At 40.2% G+C, this 14525-nt stretch overlaps 1 protein-coding gene across 2 annotated transcripts in view; it reads left to right on the top strand.

The window, feature by feature from the left end:
* LOC126412859 (uncharacterized) overlaps positions 1-14525 on the top strand; it is a 126951-nt gene that overhangs the window by 78684 nt on the left and 33742 nt on the right. The gene's annotated exons all lie outside the window — the stretch shown is intronic.

Below are 14525 nucleotides of genomic sequence, written 5' to 3'. Positions count from 1 at the left end.
TTAGTGAAACTATTGAGCATTTGGAATTCTTGCACGAGTCATTTGAAAAAAAAATGTCAAAAATTTCCTTCTAGTTGTTTTATTGTTTTTAAAACTAGGAAAATGTCTGTCAAGTCCTTACTTAATTTCCCAATATCAGTTATGCAATGTTACTGAGTGCTTCTATACTTGCAGTATTTGTAATGTCAGCCAATCAGATTACCACAAATAATTTAGACTAGAAATCTCATAATACCAAAAATAAATAAAATTTAATGAAAACAAAATGTGTTTCCTTTCCACAAAATAAATTACTAATAAATTTAAAACTCAACTCCTCTTCTGGCTGCCTTTTACAAAATGAAGCTCACTCTGACATAAGTCACAAATTCCTCTATTGCGTAACAACTTTCTGACGCATACCTTTATATAGTTTTAATAAAATATCACATTCTCACTTTACGTACGAGTATGTCGTGTATCCACTCTCTGTCTGTCCAAAACACTAACACAATGATAACATGATGAAATAAGGATTTCCAAAACCACTTTTTATTAAGTCAGAAATCTGTGATAATGAAACTATACCTTATAATACCTAACTTAGTTTGACCATGCCAGCATGGTTATAACGTATTTTAGGTAAAATTTATATCTCCAAAAGTGTTGAAGTAACTAATGTGAAATTTTAACAGTATGGTTGTGTTAACCATAGAATTTTGGTATACTGAGTGTGAAAAAGATCGATTCATATTTAATAGTGCTTCAGATTCATAGAGAGTATGTCTAATGTATTGCACGCAGCATTAAGAAAGTAGACAGCTCGCTCGGCCCAGTAGCCAGCGTTAGCTGTGCCGGTGGCAGAACCAGATCTACGCTTTCAACGCAAGATGACAAGTTGTATGATGTGCTACATTATACATCTCCTATGAACCAAAAACTACTTTCAAGTACATTATTGGTCATATTATGCCAAAATTATTACCACGACATAATTTTAACTAAACCAACAAAACCACTTACCCATGGATACTTTACAAAATTTTGAATGCCGACCAAGGAGCTTATTGAAAAATGAAAATTTGCAAAAGATTTAACTCTGTTATAGTAATACATCAGTTTTTTATGGCTTGGACTTGATAGCAATACATTGGAATTATTTACAAAAATTGTTACAAAAATATGTTTTCTACAAAATTCAAATTTTTAAATTCTTTTTAACAAAATTAATACCCATTTGACAAAAAATATTATAATTGAAAACTTTGCTTTTTCAAACTTCAATCACCTTAAGACTTTACTTTTCCATTTTCGTTGTAAAAAGAAATTTTGTAATGATGAAACCTTTGGTGAGCATTCGTATGAAGACTTTTTGAACAATACATAATCTTCGCTATGTAGAGGTACTATGGAGGGCATCTCTCTTTTATCTAAGTACACTTTCTCACAGACTTCTCAAAAAAGTGCTATTTTTGGCATCCTTGACTCATTCAACAATAATATGAGAGGGGGAACCATTTCCTATCTTATACCTCTTTTTATTTTTGTGCAGTTGTGAGCATCTACATAAAAAATGATATATTTTCAGCACATACTTATCAATGAGACAGTGTGGGAACTTCTTTTCACATTTAGTCTTACACCAGTTTCACACCTGGGTATAATCATTACTTTGCTTCCTGCAAAGTAGAATGTTATACATTTTTCTTCCGAAATGTACACTGTTTGTTTGTCATAATCAGTACATTTACAAAGACAATTTTTTGGATTTCCTTGTCTTTACATGTCTAGTGATAACATTACTCCACTAAAGTACTATTCTGCATAAATTCTTCTTCAGAAAAAAGTGAGCTACCCTTTACTAATCAAAAGTAAAATGGTACTCTAACTGTCCGTATCCTTGCCCAATATTCCAAAACAGTAGTCATTAGAAGGCACTTCAGACTCAAATTCACTAAGCAAGTTACTGCTGAAAACATCTCTCTAACTATAAATCTTTCCAACTTTACTCTCAAATGCTAGTAAACACATTTCTCAACTTTTAGAAAATCTTTACATATTAATGGTAACACCTACTGTTTCATAGCTTTACATAGTATATACAAACACACAATCAATGAAAAGTTACTGAAAGCATTTACAATGACTGCCTTACAATAACTGCCTCAGTTTGTTGTTGTCATGAAATACACAACCTGTTCACCATCATCTCTGTATGTAACCTCTTGACTTTGTACATTGGAGGCTTTGTACATTGGCAATCATAACAGCATGGTCTCTGTTCTGAAAATTTTACATGAACGGGTAGAAGCACATTTCATCACACTTTCATTTTATGTAATCTTATTCTACCAAACTTTTACATACTCTCCTATCCACTACTTAGTATTTTAGTTGAGCTTTTAGTACTGAAATTTGCTCAAAAATAGTTTGTCAGTAACCATATCTCCTACAAAACACTATGTACACTATATACACAAGATAGGGAATAAAGAACAGATGATAGCAAAAGCTCTGAATGAAGAAGAGGTCGGTTGACAGTATGAAAACGAAAAGGAAATAGTATTGCCAACAACTCAGGATGCCTAGTGTTCTTCAAATACCTGATTTCACAAAGAATGCGCGTCCCCTGAGGCCATTTAGTTACTACTGCCGACATCATCTTCTTGTATTTACTTCTTTAGGTCAATAACTTCCCTTTCTTCATATTGATTGTACCCCACGATATCCTCTCTTTTTCCTGCAGCAACATATGGGTACATCACATTCCTCTCCTGTCGGATATCACTTTCTTTCTGCAAACGAGACTCTTCAAGTGCTCTCCATCTACGATTATGACAACTTTGTTATTCCCAAAATTGACCTTCCTTTTGTATTTTTTCAAGAAATCTGTCCTAACCAACACTTCCACACTTAACCCAAAAATTATCAGGAATTTGTGGTACCATTACTCACCCTGAACCTGTACAGGTAACATGATCTCATGAGTTACTGCTTTCTTACTTTTACCTGTGGGTACTACAGTGTTTATTCTGGAGACAGGCAAATAACTATTTATTTCCAATTAGGAATAGCATCTACAAAATTTTTTGACACTACACATACATCTGAACCACTATCAAGTAAGCAATGAACATTTTCACCAAAAACTGCAACTCCATTATCAGCTGTCCTAAAGATTCTTCAACAGTTTCAGGATCTGATTATTCCAATAAATCGTGCACTTCATCACGTCTGTCGAATCCTATACCTGCTGCGGAAATAACACACATATATATTGGGTCATCTTCCTCTTTAATTGGGGCAGCTTTAATTGATCTGTCTACTAGTGACAAGTTAAAACATTTCTCCAAAAATTCACCTTCTCTAATCCTCTCAGATTCTGCAACACTTCCTTCTATGTTGTCAGAATTTTCGAAATAACCCCCAGCTTCATCTACTTCTGTAGCTGCACCACTATCTAGTGAGCTTTCTTCCATTCTACTTGCAGTCCCTGACCAATTTATAAGACGCACAACAGTTTTTAAGCAAATTTTGATTTATGTCTAATGATTTTTTTTTTCTTTTCTAATACATAAATTGTGATAAAATGATTGTGTGTAGTCTACTTCATAACTAAGGTGATGCAACAAATAAATAAAATGTAATATTTGTTGAAAATATTTTATTTCAATAATTACAACAAAAATTAAAATATTGTGAAAGTGAAAACATTACTTTTAATGTCTTGTTGACCCACCTTTTGCAGCTATGAGAGTCTTAATATAATGTGGCATGCTTTCGATGCAGGACTGTACTGTGTACTACATTTGTGGATGATGATACCACACGTGGATGATGTCCTGCATTTGTGGATGATGATACCACACGTGGATGATGTCCTGCATTTGTGGATGATGATACCACACGTGGATGATCTTCTCTAAGAGCTGTTTTTCTGTTGTGATTACATCTTTTGCCACCTCCCTCTTCATTAGTTCCCATACGTTTTGTGTGAGGTTCATGTCGGGACTATTACCTGACCACTCTAACAGAAGGATATTTTGTCCCTTCAGAAAGGATTTGACTGACTTGGCTGTGTGATAGGGAGCTCCATCCTGCACAAAAATAAATGGTTCCCCATTTGGGAACCATTCTCTATACTGTGGTATTAACTGTTTTTCCAGAACTTCCTTGTACTGGTCTTGCCTCCTTATGCCTTTAACCACGTAAAGACATCCTGTACCCTTGCCACAGATGACAGACCATATCATCACCTTAGTTGCGTGTTTTACGGTCTGAGTAATACAGTCGGGATGAAATTTTTCTCATGTTCGACAGCGCACGTACTGAGATTTGTTAGTTAAAATTTCAAACATTCTTTCATTACTGAGGAATTCCTGTAAAAATCAAGGAACATAATTAATATACTACAAATAAATGTTTGTAGGTTATATCATATCATAAATAATAATTTTGAAGTCCACATCCTTATCACACCACTGTTTAGCCCACTTCAGACACTTTGCTTTCATTGTGGCTGTTAACTTTGGTTTTCTGGATGGTCAACAGGCCTTGAAATCAATATCCTTCAACTTTCTGCAAACAGTGCTTTCAGATGCATTCACATTAGCCTCTTCCAGTTGAGATTTTATCTGTTTTGTTGTTGCAAATGTGTTTTCTGGGCAATTCTTTTGAGAAATCTGTCTGACCTTGGAGTGAAAATTGGTTTTCTTCCACATTTATTCTTCCTTCTGGGGCTCAGTTCTCCCCCTGAATCAATTTTTTTCTTTACGAGCCTCACGCTAGCTTCTGACATTTCCAACCTTCGAACGAGGGATGTGACCTCAGCTTTTTTACGTGGTGAAATGTACCCTCTTTTATCCATTTTTAAAGGTCACAGTTAGTAATATCTGGCTGTTAAACAATCAGTTGTGATGTCGATATTACGAAATTGATAATTAAAGTGAACAGAGTATTATACCAGTTACACGCAAGAATGCCACTGAACAGGTCCTTTCCCTTACACTGTACTTTGCACGTTGATACCTACAATTAGTCAAGAATCCAGTGTCACATAGCAACAATAGATACAAAAGTCAACAATGTAAGAAGTGCCCTGAACAACTGTCATAAATTTTCCGATTAATCACATTAAATATACTACTTAACATGTAATTGTTACAAATAAAATTAAAAATGTGTAGTGCATCTAATAATTTGGCCAGGGACTGTACACCTTCTTTGACATCTGAAACTGCTCCATCACTATTAGACAGACTCTCCTCTATTCTACCTGAAACTTCATCTGTGGGTATATCTTCTTCCTCTGCTACACTTTCCCCACATACCATGCTTTCTTCCACATCCCTAAAGGATCCTCTTTAGCATTGCAGCGCTCAGTTAGACTAAGATCCAACTCCACAATCTCATCAGGTAACTCTGGTCCCTTGCTAAACATGTTCCTAGATTGACGATTTTCATTTAATCTTTCGTAAAATTCTGCCATGTTTCCCTGAGAAGTAAATATTTTCACTTCTTCTCTTTCCTCCAGTAGGTTTATAGTACCTGCACCACTACTGTGTTGTTGTGTTTGTTACTGGCTTACAGAGGGCTTTGCTAGCAGATTTAACCTGCCCTTTGGCAGTCTGCAAATGCTAGCACCCTAACAGATTGCTGTTAGTTTTCCTCATTGCCTATTCTGCCATTAACTGTAGCATTCCATTCATTTGGCTGTCTGAAATGCTGTTCAGCCTTCTCAGTTGACTGCTGAATTTGATAACTGTTATTTCTGTTCCTGTCATAATTTCTGTATTTAGCAAAAACCCCTCAGCCTCTGGACTTTCCTCTGTGATAGACCATTTCACACCTATTCTGTTTACGTGCACCTCATTTTGCCTAGTAGGAGCCCTATAATCTTTGTTATTATTTTCCTCTTCTTTCAAAAGACTTTCTACTCTTTCCAAGTAACCAGTGAACTTGTTAATGTCCTCTCTGGGTGCAGAAATTATTTATTTTGCCAGTACAAAGGCAACTTGTTTTCTAAACCCATTATAATTTGTTCTGTTTCTAGCTTGGCAGTCATGTAAGGCAAAGTAGTTACCAACTTCCGTACAAACCTCTTAATAGTGTCTTTCTTTGGGTTAAACTTTTCACCTGACCAAAAGCTGTCTGATACTTCCATCTGTTTTCTTTTCCCCCAGTATTCCTCAAAGAAAGCCTCTTTAAAACTTTCCCTGCTGTCATAATTGGCTACGACTAAATTCCCCCAAACACGAGCTTCTCCCATAAGATTAGCTACAACAAAGTGTATTTTCTGTTTGTCATTACATGACCCAAGCAACACATCCTTATAATTAGTCCAGAGCTCTTTGGAATGCACACTCTTATTGGGCTTAAAATAAGCAATTTCAGATGATTCTGCAACACTATTTATTATTACATGACTACTACTGTTAGTATTTTTCTGTTCTACATTTGTTAGTCTAATGTCATTCTCTTGCAGGTCACCATTTACTGCTATACTAAATTCTGACAAGTTAGTTTCTAAATCAGTTATTCTTGCACACACATGCCCTATGAACAGTTTACATTTGTCACTTCCCTCCTTAATTTTACCATCCAGAATTTTATGGTCCTAATTACACTGTTTTTCCATATGATTTACTTGGGCCTGTACTCTATTCAAGTCAGCACTTAACTGTTCACCTTGCTGTTTACTACCTTCAGCAACTTGTTTCATATGTGGGGTTAGCTCACCTTTTACTGTTACAATACCATTCTTACATTCTTGTTTACATGGAAAATGTGTCCTTTCATGCTGTCGTTAAGCTGTGATATCTCATTTTTTTACAGAATCACTTAAGCCTGAAATTCTGTGATCCATTTCTTCCTGAATTTACCAAGCGAGGTGGCACAGTGGTTAGCACACGGGACTCACATTCAGGAGGGTGACGGTTCAAACCCGTGTCTGGCTGTCGTGATTTAGGTTTTCCGTGATTTCCCTAAATTGCTTCAGGCAAATGCTGGGATAGTTTCTGTGAAAGGGCAGAACCGACTTCCTTCCTAATCCTTCCATAATCTGATGGGACCGGTGACCTCACTGTTTGGTCCCCTCCCCCAAATCAACCAACCAACCAATCCTGCTGAATATCCTCTTTAAAATTTTTCAGTTTATTATCAAACTGTTCTGACTGTTTTGTAAACACCTGACTAATTTAAAAAACAAATCCACTTATTTTACTGTCCACATCTGACCCAAGTTCATTAACTTTTGTGTTCATTTCATTGACCAGTCCATTTATTTTACTATTCATTTCATTACTTAATCCATTTATTTCTGATCTCACTCCATTCATAATACTACTGCTACTACCAACCATCTGTTTCATATGTTTTGGAACATGGTTGCAATGCTAACTTTCTGCTCACCAGCCTCCAAGGCAAGTTCAGTGACAGTAAATGGTACTAATTTAACATTAGGCACAGGCATCTGTTCCCTACTTGTTTCTTGAATAGGAGTTCTTATAATTTTCTCATCAACTTCAAAACTTGGCGTCCTTTTCATTTCCTTCACAAGATCTGGTGCCAACGTAACATTCAGCTTTCACTGCATTTTGTTCATTAATTGACCTATAAGTGTCAGATATTGAATTTGGATAATTACTGTCATTAATATGAGACACATCGAAGCTAAAATTTCCGTTTATATTATCATCAGCGTGTACTGAATCATCAAAATTTACACCCTCCTTCCTTTCACTTATTACAGGCATATCACTTTTCTCCATTTTGACAAGTTTCTTTCCTCACTCACACACCAAATGAAGCAAAACACTACTTAGCTTTTTCTCCATGTCGCCAACATGGCGAGATGCTACTGCGAGTCTACCCGCCAAAGGCTGCCAGCTCTGACCTAGTTTCTGGGACCCCACAGCACCATCCACAACTGCTAACTACTCCTGCTGCTGATCTGCTACTGCTCGCTGCTCTCAACTGCTCCCATTGGCATTCCTGTAGTTCTCTGATCTTTTTGCCTGGTGTGTCCTGTCCCTCCATTAATACTGTTCATGGTATCTGTACTGTATTTAAGTCCTCCTCCTATCGCCTCAGTTCAAAAGTTTATCTGGACACGCATGGGTCTTTCAAGCACAGGATTTACACTGCTGCTTTTGCAGTTCATTTGACACTGAACTTTGCATTTCCCTGAGTGCTATATGCACTTTTTCCGAGCACTAAATGCACCAAATGTGGATGGGCAGGTTGGTCTCTCAATGTCCTTTAAACAATATGTCTACCTACCTGGTTAGGCTGCAAGTTGTCTGCCCCTTCACTCTGCAATGGTAGGTTCTGTTTAACCAACAAAAACAGCGTTGATGAAAATTTGACTAAATACCGACCATGCAAAAGCCACATAACTCCAGTCCTTGGGTAGTATTTGACAGTTAATTAAACTATTGAGCGTTTGGGATTCTTGCATGAGTCATTTGAAAAAAATGTCAAAAATTTAATTTTGTTGCTTTATTGTCTTTAAAACAAGGAAAATGGCTATCAAGTCCACATTTAATATCCCAAGCTAAATTGTGCAATGTTACTGACTGTCTCAGAAACAGGTTCACACCCAAAAGCAGCCAGAAGATATTTAGTCCGGCCTGATACTTTAAACGTCTTTAACAGTCACTGACCCACGCCTACTTGGGAGTCATTTCCTCGTTCAGTAAGCTTCCTGTAAAGAAGTGCTCATCATAATGTCTCATTATATGCACATGGAGTTTATGGACGACATGAAGTATTCACACATGAATATATCCTTAAATAAACCACTCACAAGTTTACTTCATTCACTGCTGCACTGTCATCTGCTAGAAAACACACACCAAGATCTCGTGAGAAAACATTAGACTACAATACTGCACAAAATTGCAATGAAATGTCAGTTTGTTCCAAAGATACTAACTATCAAACAGTGTCTTCATTTTTCTGTGCTCTTCTGTATAAGGCACTGTTAATAATGCTATTTATTAAGTACGAATAGTGTCATTATATGTTCTAAATTAACAATTTACAAACATTTCATCCCAGCAGATGATGTTTTTATCCCCCCCCCCCCTTTCCCCCAAATCCCCACCTGCCCCCAAAAAGAAGGTGGAGGGGGGGGCGGGGGAGGAGGAGGAGGAAGAAGAAGAAGAAGAAAAGCATGTTTATAATGTGGAGGAGTGTCTTTTTCAATAATCCAAGGGTAATGACCAGTTTTTGGTGTATTAAATTTGCTAATTGGTTACATTTACTCAAGCACATTCTCGGGCAGCTGGTGATTATATTTGCTGTTCAGACACCTGCTGACCTGCCTTTCTTGCATCTGTCAGTCACTCATGCCTGGAGTGTCCATTTGGCAGTTTAGTGTCCTTACCATTTGTTCCTAAATTGACATAAGAAACTCCTCACTCTCAGAGTAAAATAGATCATCCATAAGCCACAGTAAGGAAACAGCCTAGTCAGCATAGGATTTTCTGTAGAATATGGAGGAACTTCCCTATGTGAATTCTTTTCTTCCCTTGTTGTTTACTTTAGGTCAGCCAGTAGTTCAGCTTCACATTGTTGTATATATATATATATATATATATATATATATATATATATATATAGAGAGAGAGAGAGAGAGAGAGAGAGAGAGAGAGAGAGAGAGAGAGAGAGAAACATTCCACGTGGGAAAAATATATCTAAAAACAAAGATGATGTGACTTACCGAACGAAAGCACTGGCAGGTCGATAGACACACAAACATACACACAAAATTCTAGCTTTCACAACAAACGGTTGCTTCGTCAGGAAAGAGGGAAGGAGAGGGAAAGACGAGAGGAAGTGGGTTTTAAGGGAGAGTGTAAGGAGTCATTCCAATCCCGGGAGTGGAAAGACTTACCTTAGGGGGAAAAAAGGACGGGTATACACTCGCACACACACACACATCCATCCACACATATACAGACACACAGACATATTTAAAGACAAAGAGTTTGGGCAGAGATGTCAGTCGAGGCGGAAGTGCAGAGGCAAAGATGATGCTGAATGACAGGTGAGGTATGAGCGGCAGCAACTTGAAATTAGCGGAGATTGAGGCCTGGTGGGTAACGGGAAGAGAGGATATATTGAAGAGCAAGTTCCCATCTCCGGAGTTCGGATAGGTTGGTGTTGGTGGGAAGTATCCAGATAACCCGTACGGTGTAACACTGTGCCAAGATGTGCTGGCCGTGCACCAAGGCTTGTTTAGCCACAGGGTGATCCTCATTACCAACAAACACTGTCTGCCTGTGTCCATTCATGCGAATGGACAGTTTGTTGCTGGTCATTCCCACATAGAATGCATCACAGTGTAGGCAGGTCAGTTGGTAAATCACGTGGGTGCTTTCACATGTGGCTCTGCCTTTGATCGTTTACGCCTTCCGGGTTACAGGACTGGAGTAGGTGGTGGTGGGAGGGTGCATGGGACAGGTTTTACACCGGGGGCGGTTACAAGGATAGGAGCCAGAGGGTAGGTAAGGTGGTTTGGGGATTTCATGATTTCATAGGGATGAACTAACAGGTTACGAAAGTTAGGTGGGCGGCGGAAAGACACTCTTGGTGGAGTGGGGAGGATTTCATGAAGGATGGATCTCATTTCAGGGCAGGATTTGAGGAAGTCGTATCCCTGCTGGAGAGCCACATTCAGAGTCTGGTCCAGTCCCGGAAAGTATCCTGTCACAAGTGGGGCACTTTTGTGGTTCTTCTGTGGGGGATTCTGGGTTTGAGGGGATGAGGAAGTGGCTCTGGTTATTTGCTTCTGTACCAGGTCGGGAGGGTAGTTTCGGGAAGGTTTGGAGAGGGTGATTTTGAGGAAGAGGTTGTTGGTGTAATGGTTCAGGGATTCCGGACTGGAGCAGATTCGTTTGCCACGAAGACCTAGGCTGTAGGGAAGGGACCGTTTGATGTGAAATGGGTGGCAGCTGTCATAATGGCAGTACTGTTGCTTGTTGGTGGGTTTGATGTGGACGGACGTGTGAAGCTGGCCATTGGACAGGTGGAGGTCAACGTCAAGGAAAGTGGCATGGGATTTGGAGTAGGACCAGGTGAATCTGATGGAACCAAAGGAGTTGAGGTTGGAGAGGAAATTCTGGAGTTCTTCTTCACTGTGAGTCCAGATCATGAAGATGTCATCAATAAATCTGTACCAAACTTTGGGTTGGCAGGCCTGGGTAACCAAGAAGGCTTCCTCTAAGCGACCCATGAATAGGTTGGCGTACGAGGGGGCCATCCTGGTACCCATGGCTGTTCCCTTTAATTGTTGGTATGTCTGGCCTTCAAAAGTGAAGAAGTTGTGGGTCAGGATGAAGCTGGCTAAGGTGATGAGGAAAGAGGTTTTAGGTAGGGTGGCAGGTGATCGGCGTGAAAGGAAATGCTCTATCGCAGAGAGGCCCTGGACGTGTGGAATATTTGTGTATAAGGAAGTGGCATCAATGGTTACAAGGATGGTTTCCGGGGGTAACGCATTGGGTAAGGATTCCAGGCATTCGAGAAAGTGGTTGGTGTCTTTGATGAAGGATGGGAGACTGCATGTAATGGGTTGAAGGTGTTGATCTACGTAGGCAGAGATACGTTCTGTGGGGGCTTGGTAACCAGCTACAATGGGGCGGCCGGGATGATTGGGTTTGTGGATTTTAGGAAGAAGGTAGAAGGTAGGGGTGCGGTGTGTCGGTGGGGTCAGGAGGTTGGTGGAGTCAGGTGAGAGGTTTTGCAGGGGGCCTAAGGTTCTGAGGATTCCTTGAAGCTCCGCCTGGACATCGGGAATGGGGTTACCTTGGCAAACTTTGTATGTGGTGTTGTCTGAAAGCTGACGCAGTCCCTCAGCCACATACTCCCGACGATCAAGTACCACGGTCGTGGAACCCTTGTCCGCCGGAAGAATGACGATGGATCGGTCAGCGTTCAGATCACGGATATCCTGGGCTTCAGCAGTGGTGATGTTGGGAGTAGGCTTAAGGTTTTTTAAGAAGGATTGAGATGCAAGGCTGGAAGTCAGAAATTCCTGGAAGGTTTGGAGAGGGTGATTTTGAGGAAGAGGAGGTGGGTCCCACTGCGACGGAGGACGGAACTGTTCCAGGCAGGGTTCAATTTGGATGGTGTCTTGGGGAGTTGGATCATTAGGAGTAGGATTAGGATCATTTTTCTTCGTGGCAAAGTGATATTTCCAGCAGAGAGTACGAGTGTAGGACAGTAAATCTTTGACGAGGGCTGTTTGGTTGAATCTGGGAGTGGGGCTGAAGGTGAGGCCTTTGGATAGGACAGAGGTTTCGTATTGGGAGAGAGGTTTGGAGGAAAGGTTAACTACTGAATTAGGGTGTTGTGGTTCCAGATTGTGTTGATTGGAATTTTGAGGTTTTGGAGGGAGTGGAGCTGGAAGTGGGAGATTGAGTAGATGGGAGAGACTGGGTTTGTGTGCAATGAGAGGAGGTCGAGGATTGCTGGAAAGGTTATGAAGGGTGAGTGAGTTGCCTTTCCGGAGGTGGGAAACCAGGAGATTGGATAGTTTTTTGAGGTGGAGGGTGGCATGCTGTTCTGATTTACGGTTGGCCTGTAGGAGGATGCTCTGAACAGCCGGTGTGGATGTGGGAGAGGAAAGATTAAGGACTTTTATTAAGGATAGGAGTTGACGGGTGTGTTCATTGGCTGAGTTGATGTGTAGGTGAAGGATTAGGTGGGTGAGGGCAATGGATTGTTCAGTTTGGAACTGGTATAGGGACTGATGGAAAGAAGGGTTGCAGCCAGAGATGGAAACTTTAAGTGTGAGGCCTTTGGGGGTGATGCCAAATGTCGGACAAGCCTGAGAAAATAGAATGTGGGAGCGTAATCTGGCTAGGGCGAAAGCATGTTTGCGGAGGGAATGTAAATAAAACTTAATGGGGTCGTTGTGGGGGTGTTGTGAGGGTGTCATGGTATTAGAGGGTGGAAAGTGTAACATGAGGCTGAAATGAAAATGAAAATAAAAATATATGGGGAGAGATAAAGGTGTGCTGGAAAGTAACTGGAGATCTGGTGTGAAAAAAGGCGAAAAGGTGTTGGTTACAGCTGGGCTATGTTGGGCTTAGGTTGGTAGACAACGACGTGCACAGAGGTTAGGTGGTTGTGTTCCCGCCAAAACACGTTAAAGGACGGAGAAATTCGGGAAAATTTCGAAAAAACTGCGTGTAATATATTAAAAGGAGTGGTTTTGTGGTGGCAGATTATGAAAATGAGGCTAACAATTGTCTGACGAAGAAATAATGACGTGAAAACCTGTGGGAAGGGGCTAAAAATTATCAGTGATGTGGGAAAAACGGAAATGGAAATAAAGCGAAAGTTATTAGAACCAGCCGAAATGGTTGTTTAAAAGGTGAAAGGAACTGTTTGTGAACTAGAAATGGTGGATTTTATAGCAGCGGTAGTGTTGAAAGCGGCAAAAAAAATTTTTTTGGTTATGGTTTGCAAGTGGGTTACGTATTATTGAGTATATATAGGCGGGATAAAATTGTATAGCAGATTACGGTAAAAAGGGGAAGGTGAATACAAAGTGAAACTACTGGCAAAAACAGAAAGAGAAAATAAGATGACAGAAAAGATTTCGAAATGCAACAGTGACAATAACAAACGTAATTGTTGGGTTCAAATTAATGATATCAATATAATAGAGGGAAACATTCCACGTGGGAAAAATATATCTAAAAACAAAGATGATGTGACTTACCGAACGAAAGTGCTGGCAGGTCGATAGACACACAAACAAACACACAAAATTCTAGCTTTCGCAACAAACGGTTGCTTCGTCAGGAAAGAGGGAAGGAGAGGGAAAGATGAGAGGAAGAGGTTTTTAAGGGAGAGGGTAAGGAGTCATTCCAATCCCGGGAGCAGAAAGACTTACCTTACGGGGAAAAAAGGACGGGTATACACTCGCGCACACACACACACATCCATCCACACATATACAGACACAAGCAGACATATTTAAAGACAAAGAGTTTGGGCAGAGATGTCAGTCGAGGCGGAAGTGCAGAGGCAAAGATGATGTTGAATGACAGGTGAGGTATGTGTGGCGGCAACTTGAAATTAGCGGAGATGGAGGCCTGGTGGGTAACGGGAAGACAGGATATATTGAAGAGCAAGTTCCCATCTCCGGAGTTCGGATAGGTTGGTGTTGGTGGGAAGTATCCAGATAACCCGTACGGTGTAACACTGTGCCAAGATGTGCTGGCCGTGCACCAAGGCATGTTTAGCCACAGGGTGATCCTCATTACCAACAAACACTGTCTGCCTGTGTCCATTCATGCGAATGGACAGTTTGTTGCTGGTCATTCCCACATAGAATGCATCACAGTGTAGGCAGGTCAGTTGGTAAATCACGTGGGTGCTTTCACATGTGGCTCTGCCTTTGATCGTGTACGCTCCCATATTCTATTTTCTCAGGCTTGCCTGACATTTGGCATTACCCCCAAAGGCCTCACACTTAAAGTTCCCATCTCTGGCTGCAACCCTTCTTTCCATCAGTCCCTATACCAGTTCCA

Source organism: Schistocerca serialis, chromosome 7, assembly GCF_023864345.2.
Source record: "Schistocerca serialis cubense isolate TAMUIC-IGC-003099 chromosome 7, iqSchSeri2.2, whole genome shotgun sequence".
In the NCBI taxonomy this organism is placed as follows: Eukaryota; Metazoa; Arthropoda; class Insecta; order Orthoptera; family Acrididae; genus Schistocerca; species Schistocerca serialis.
Note: the sequence above shows the minus strand (reverse complement) of the source record. Positions and strands in the feature narration are given on the sequence as shown.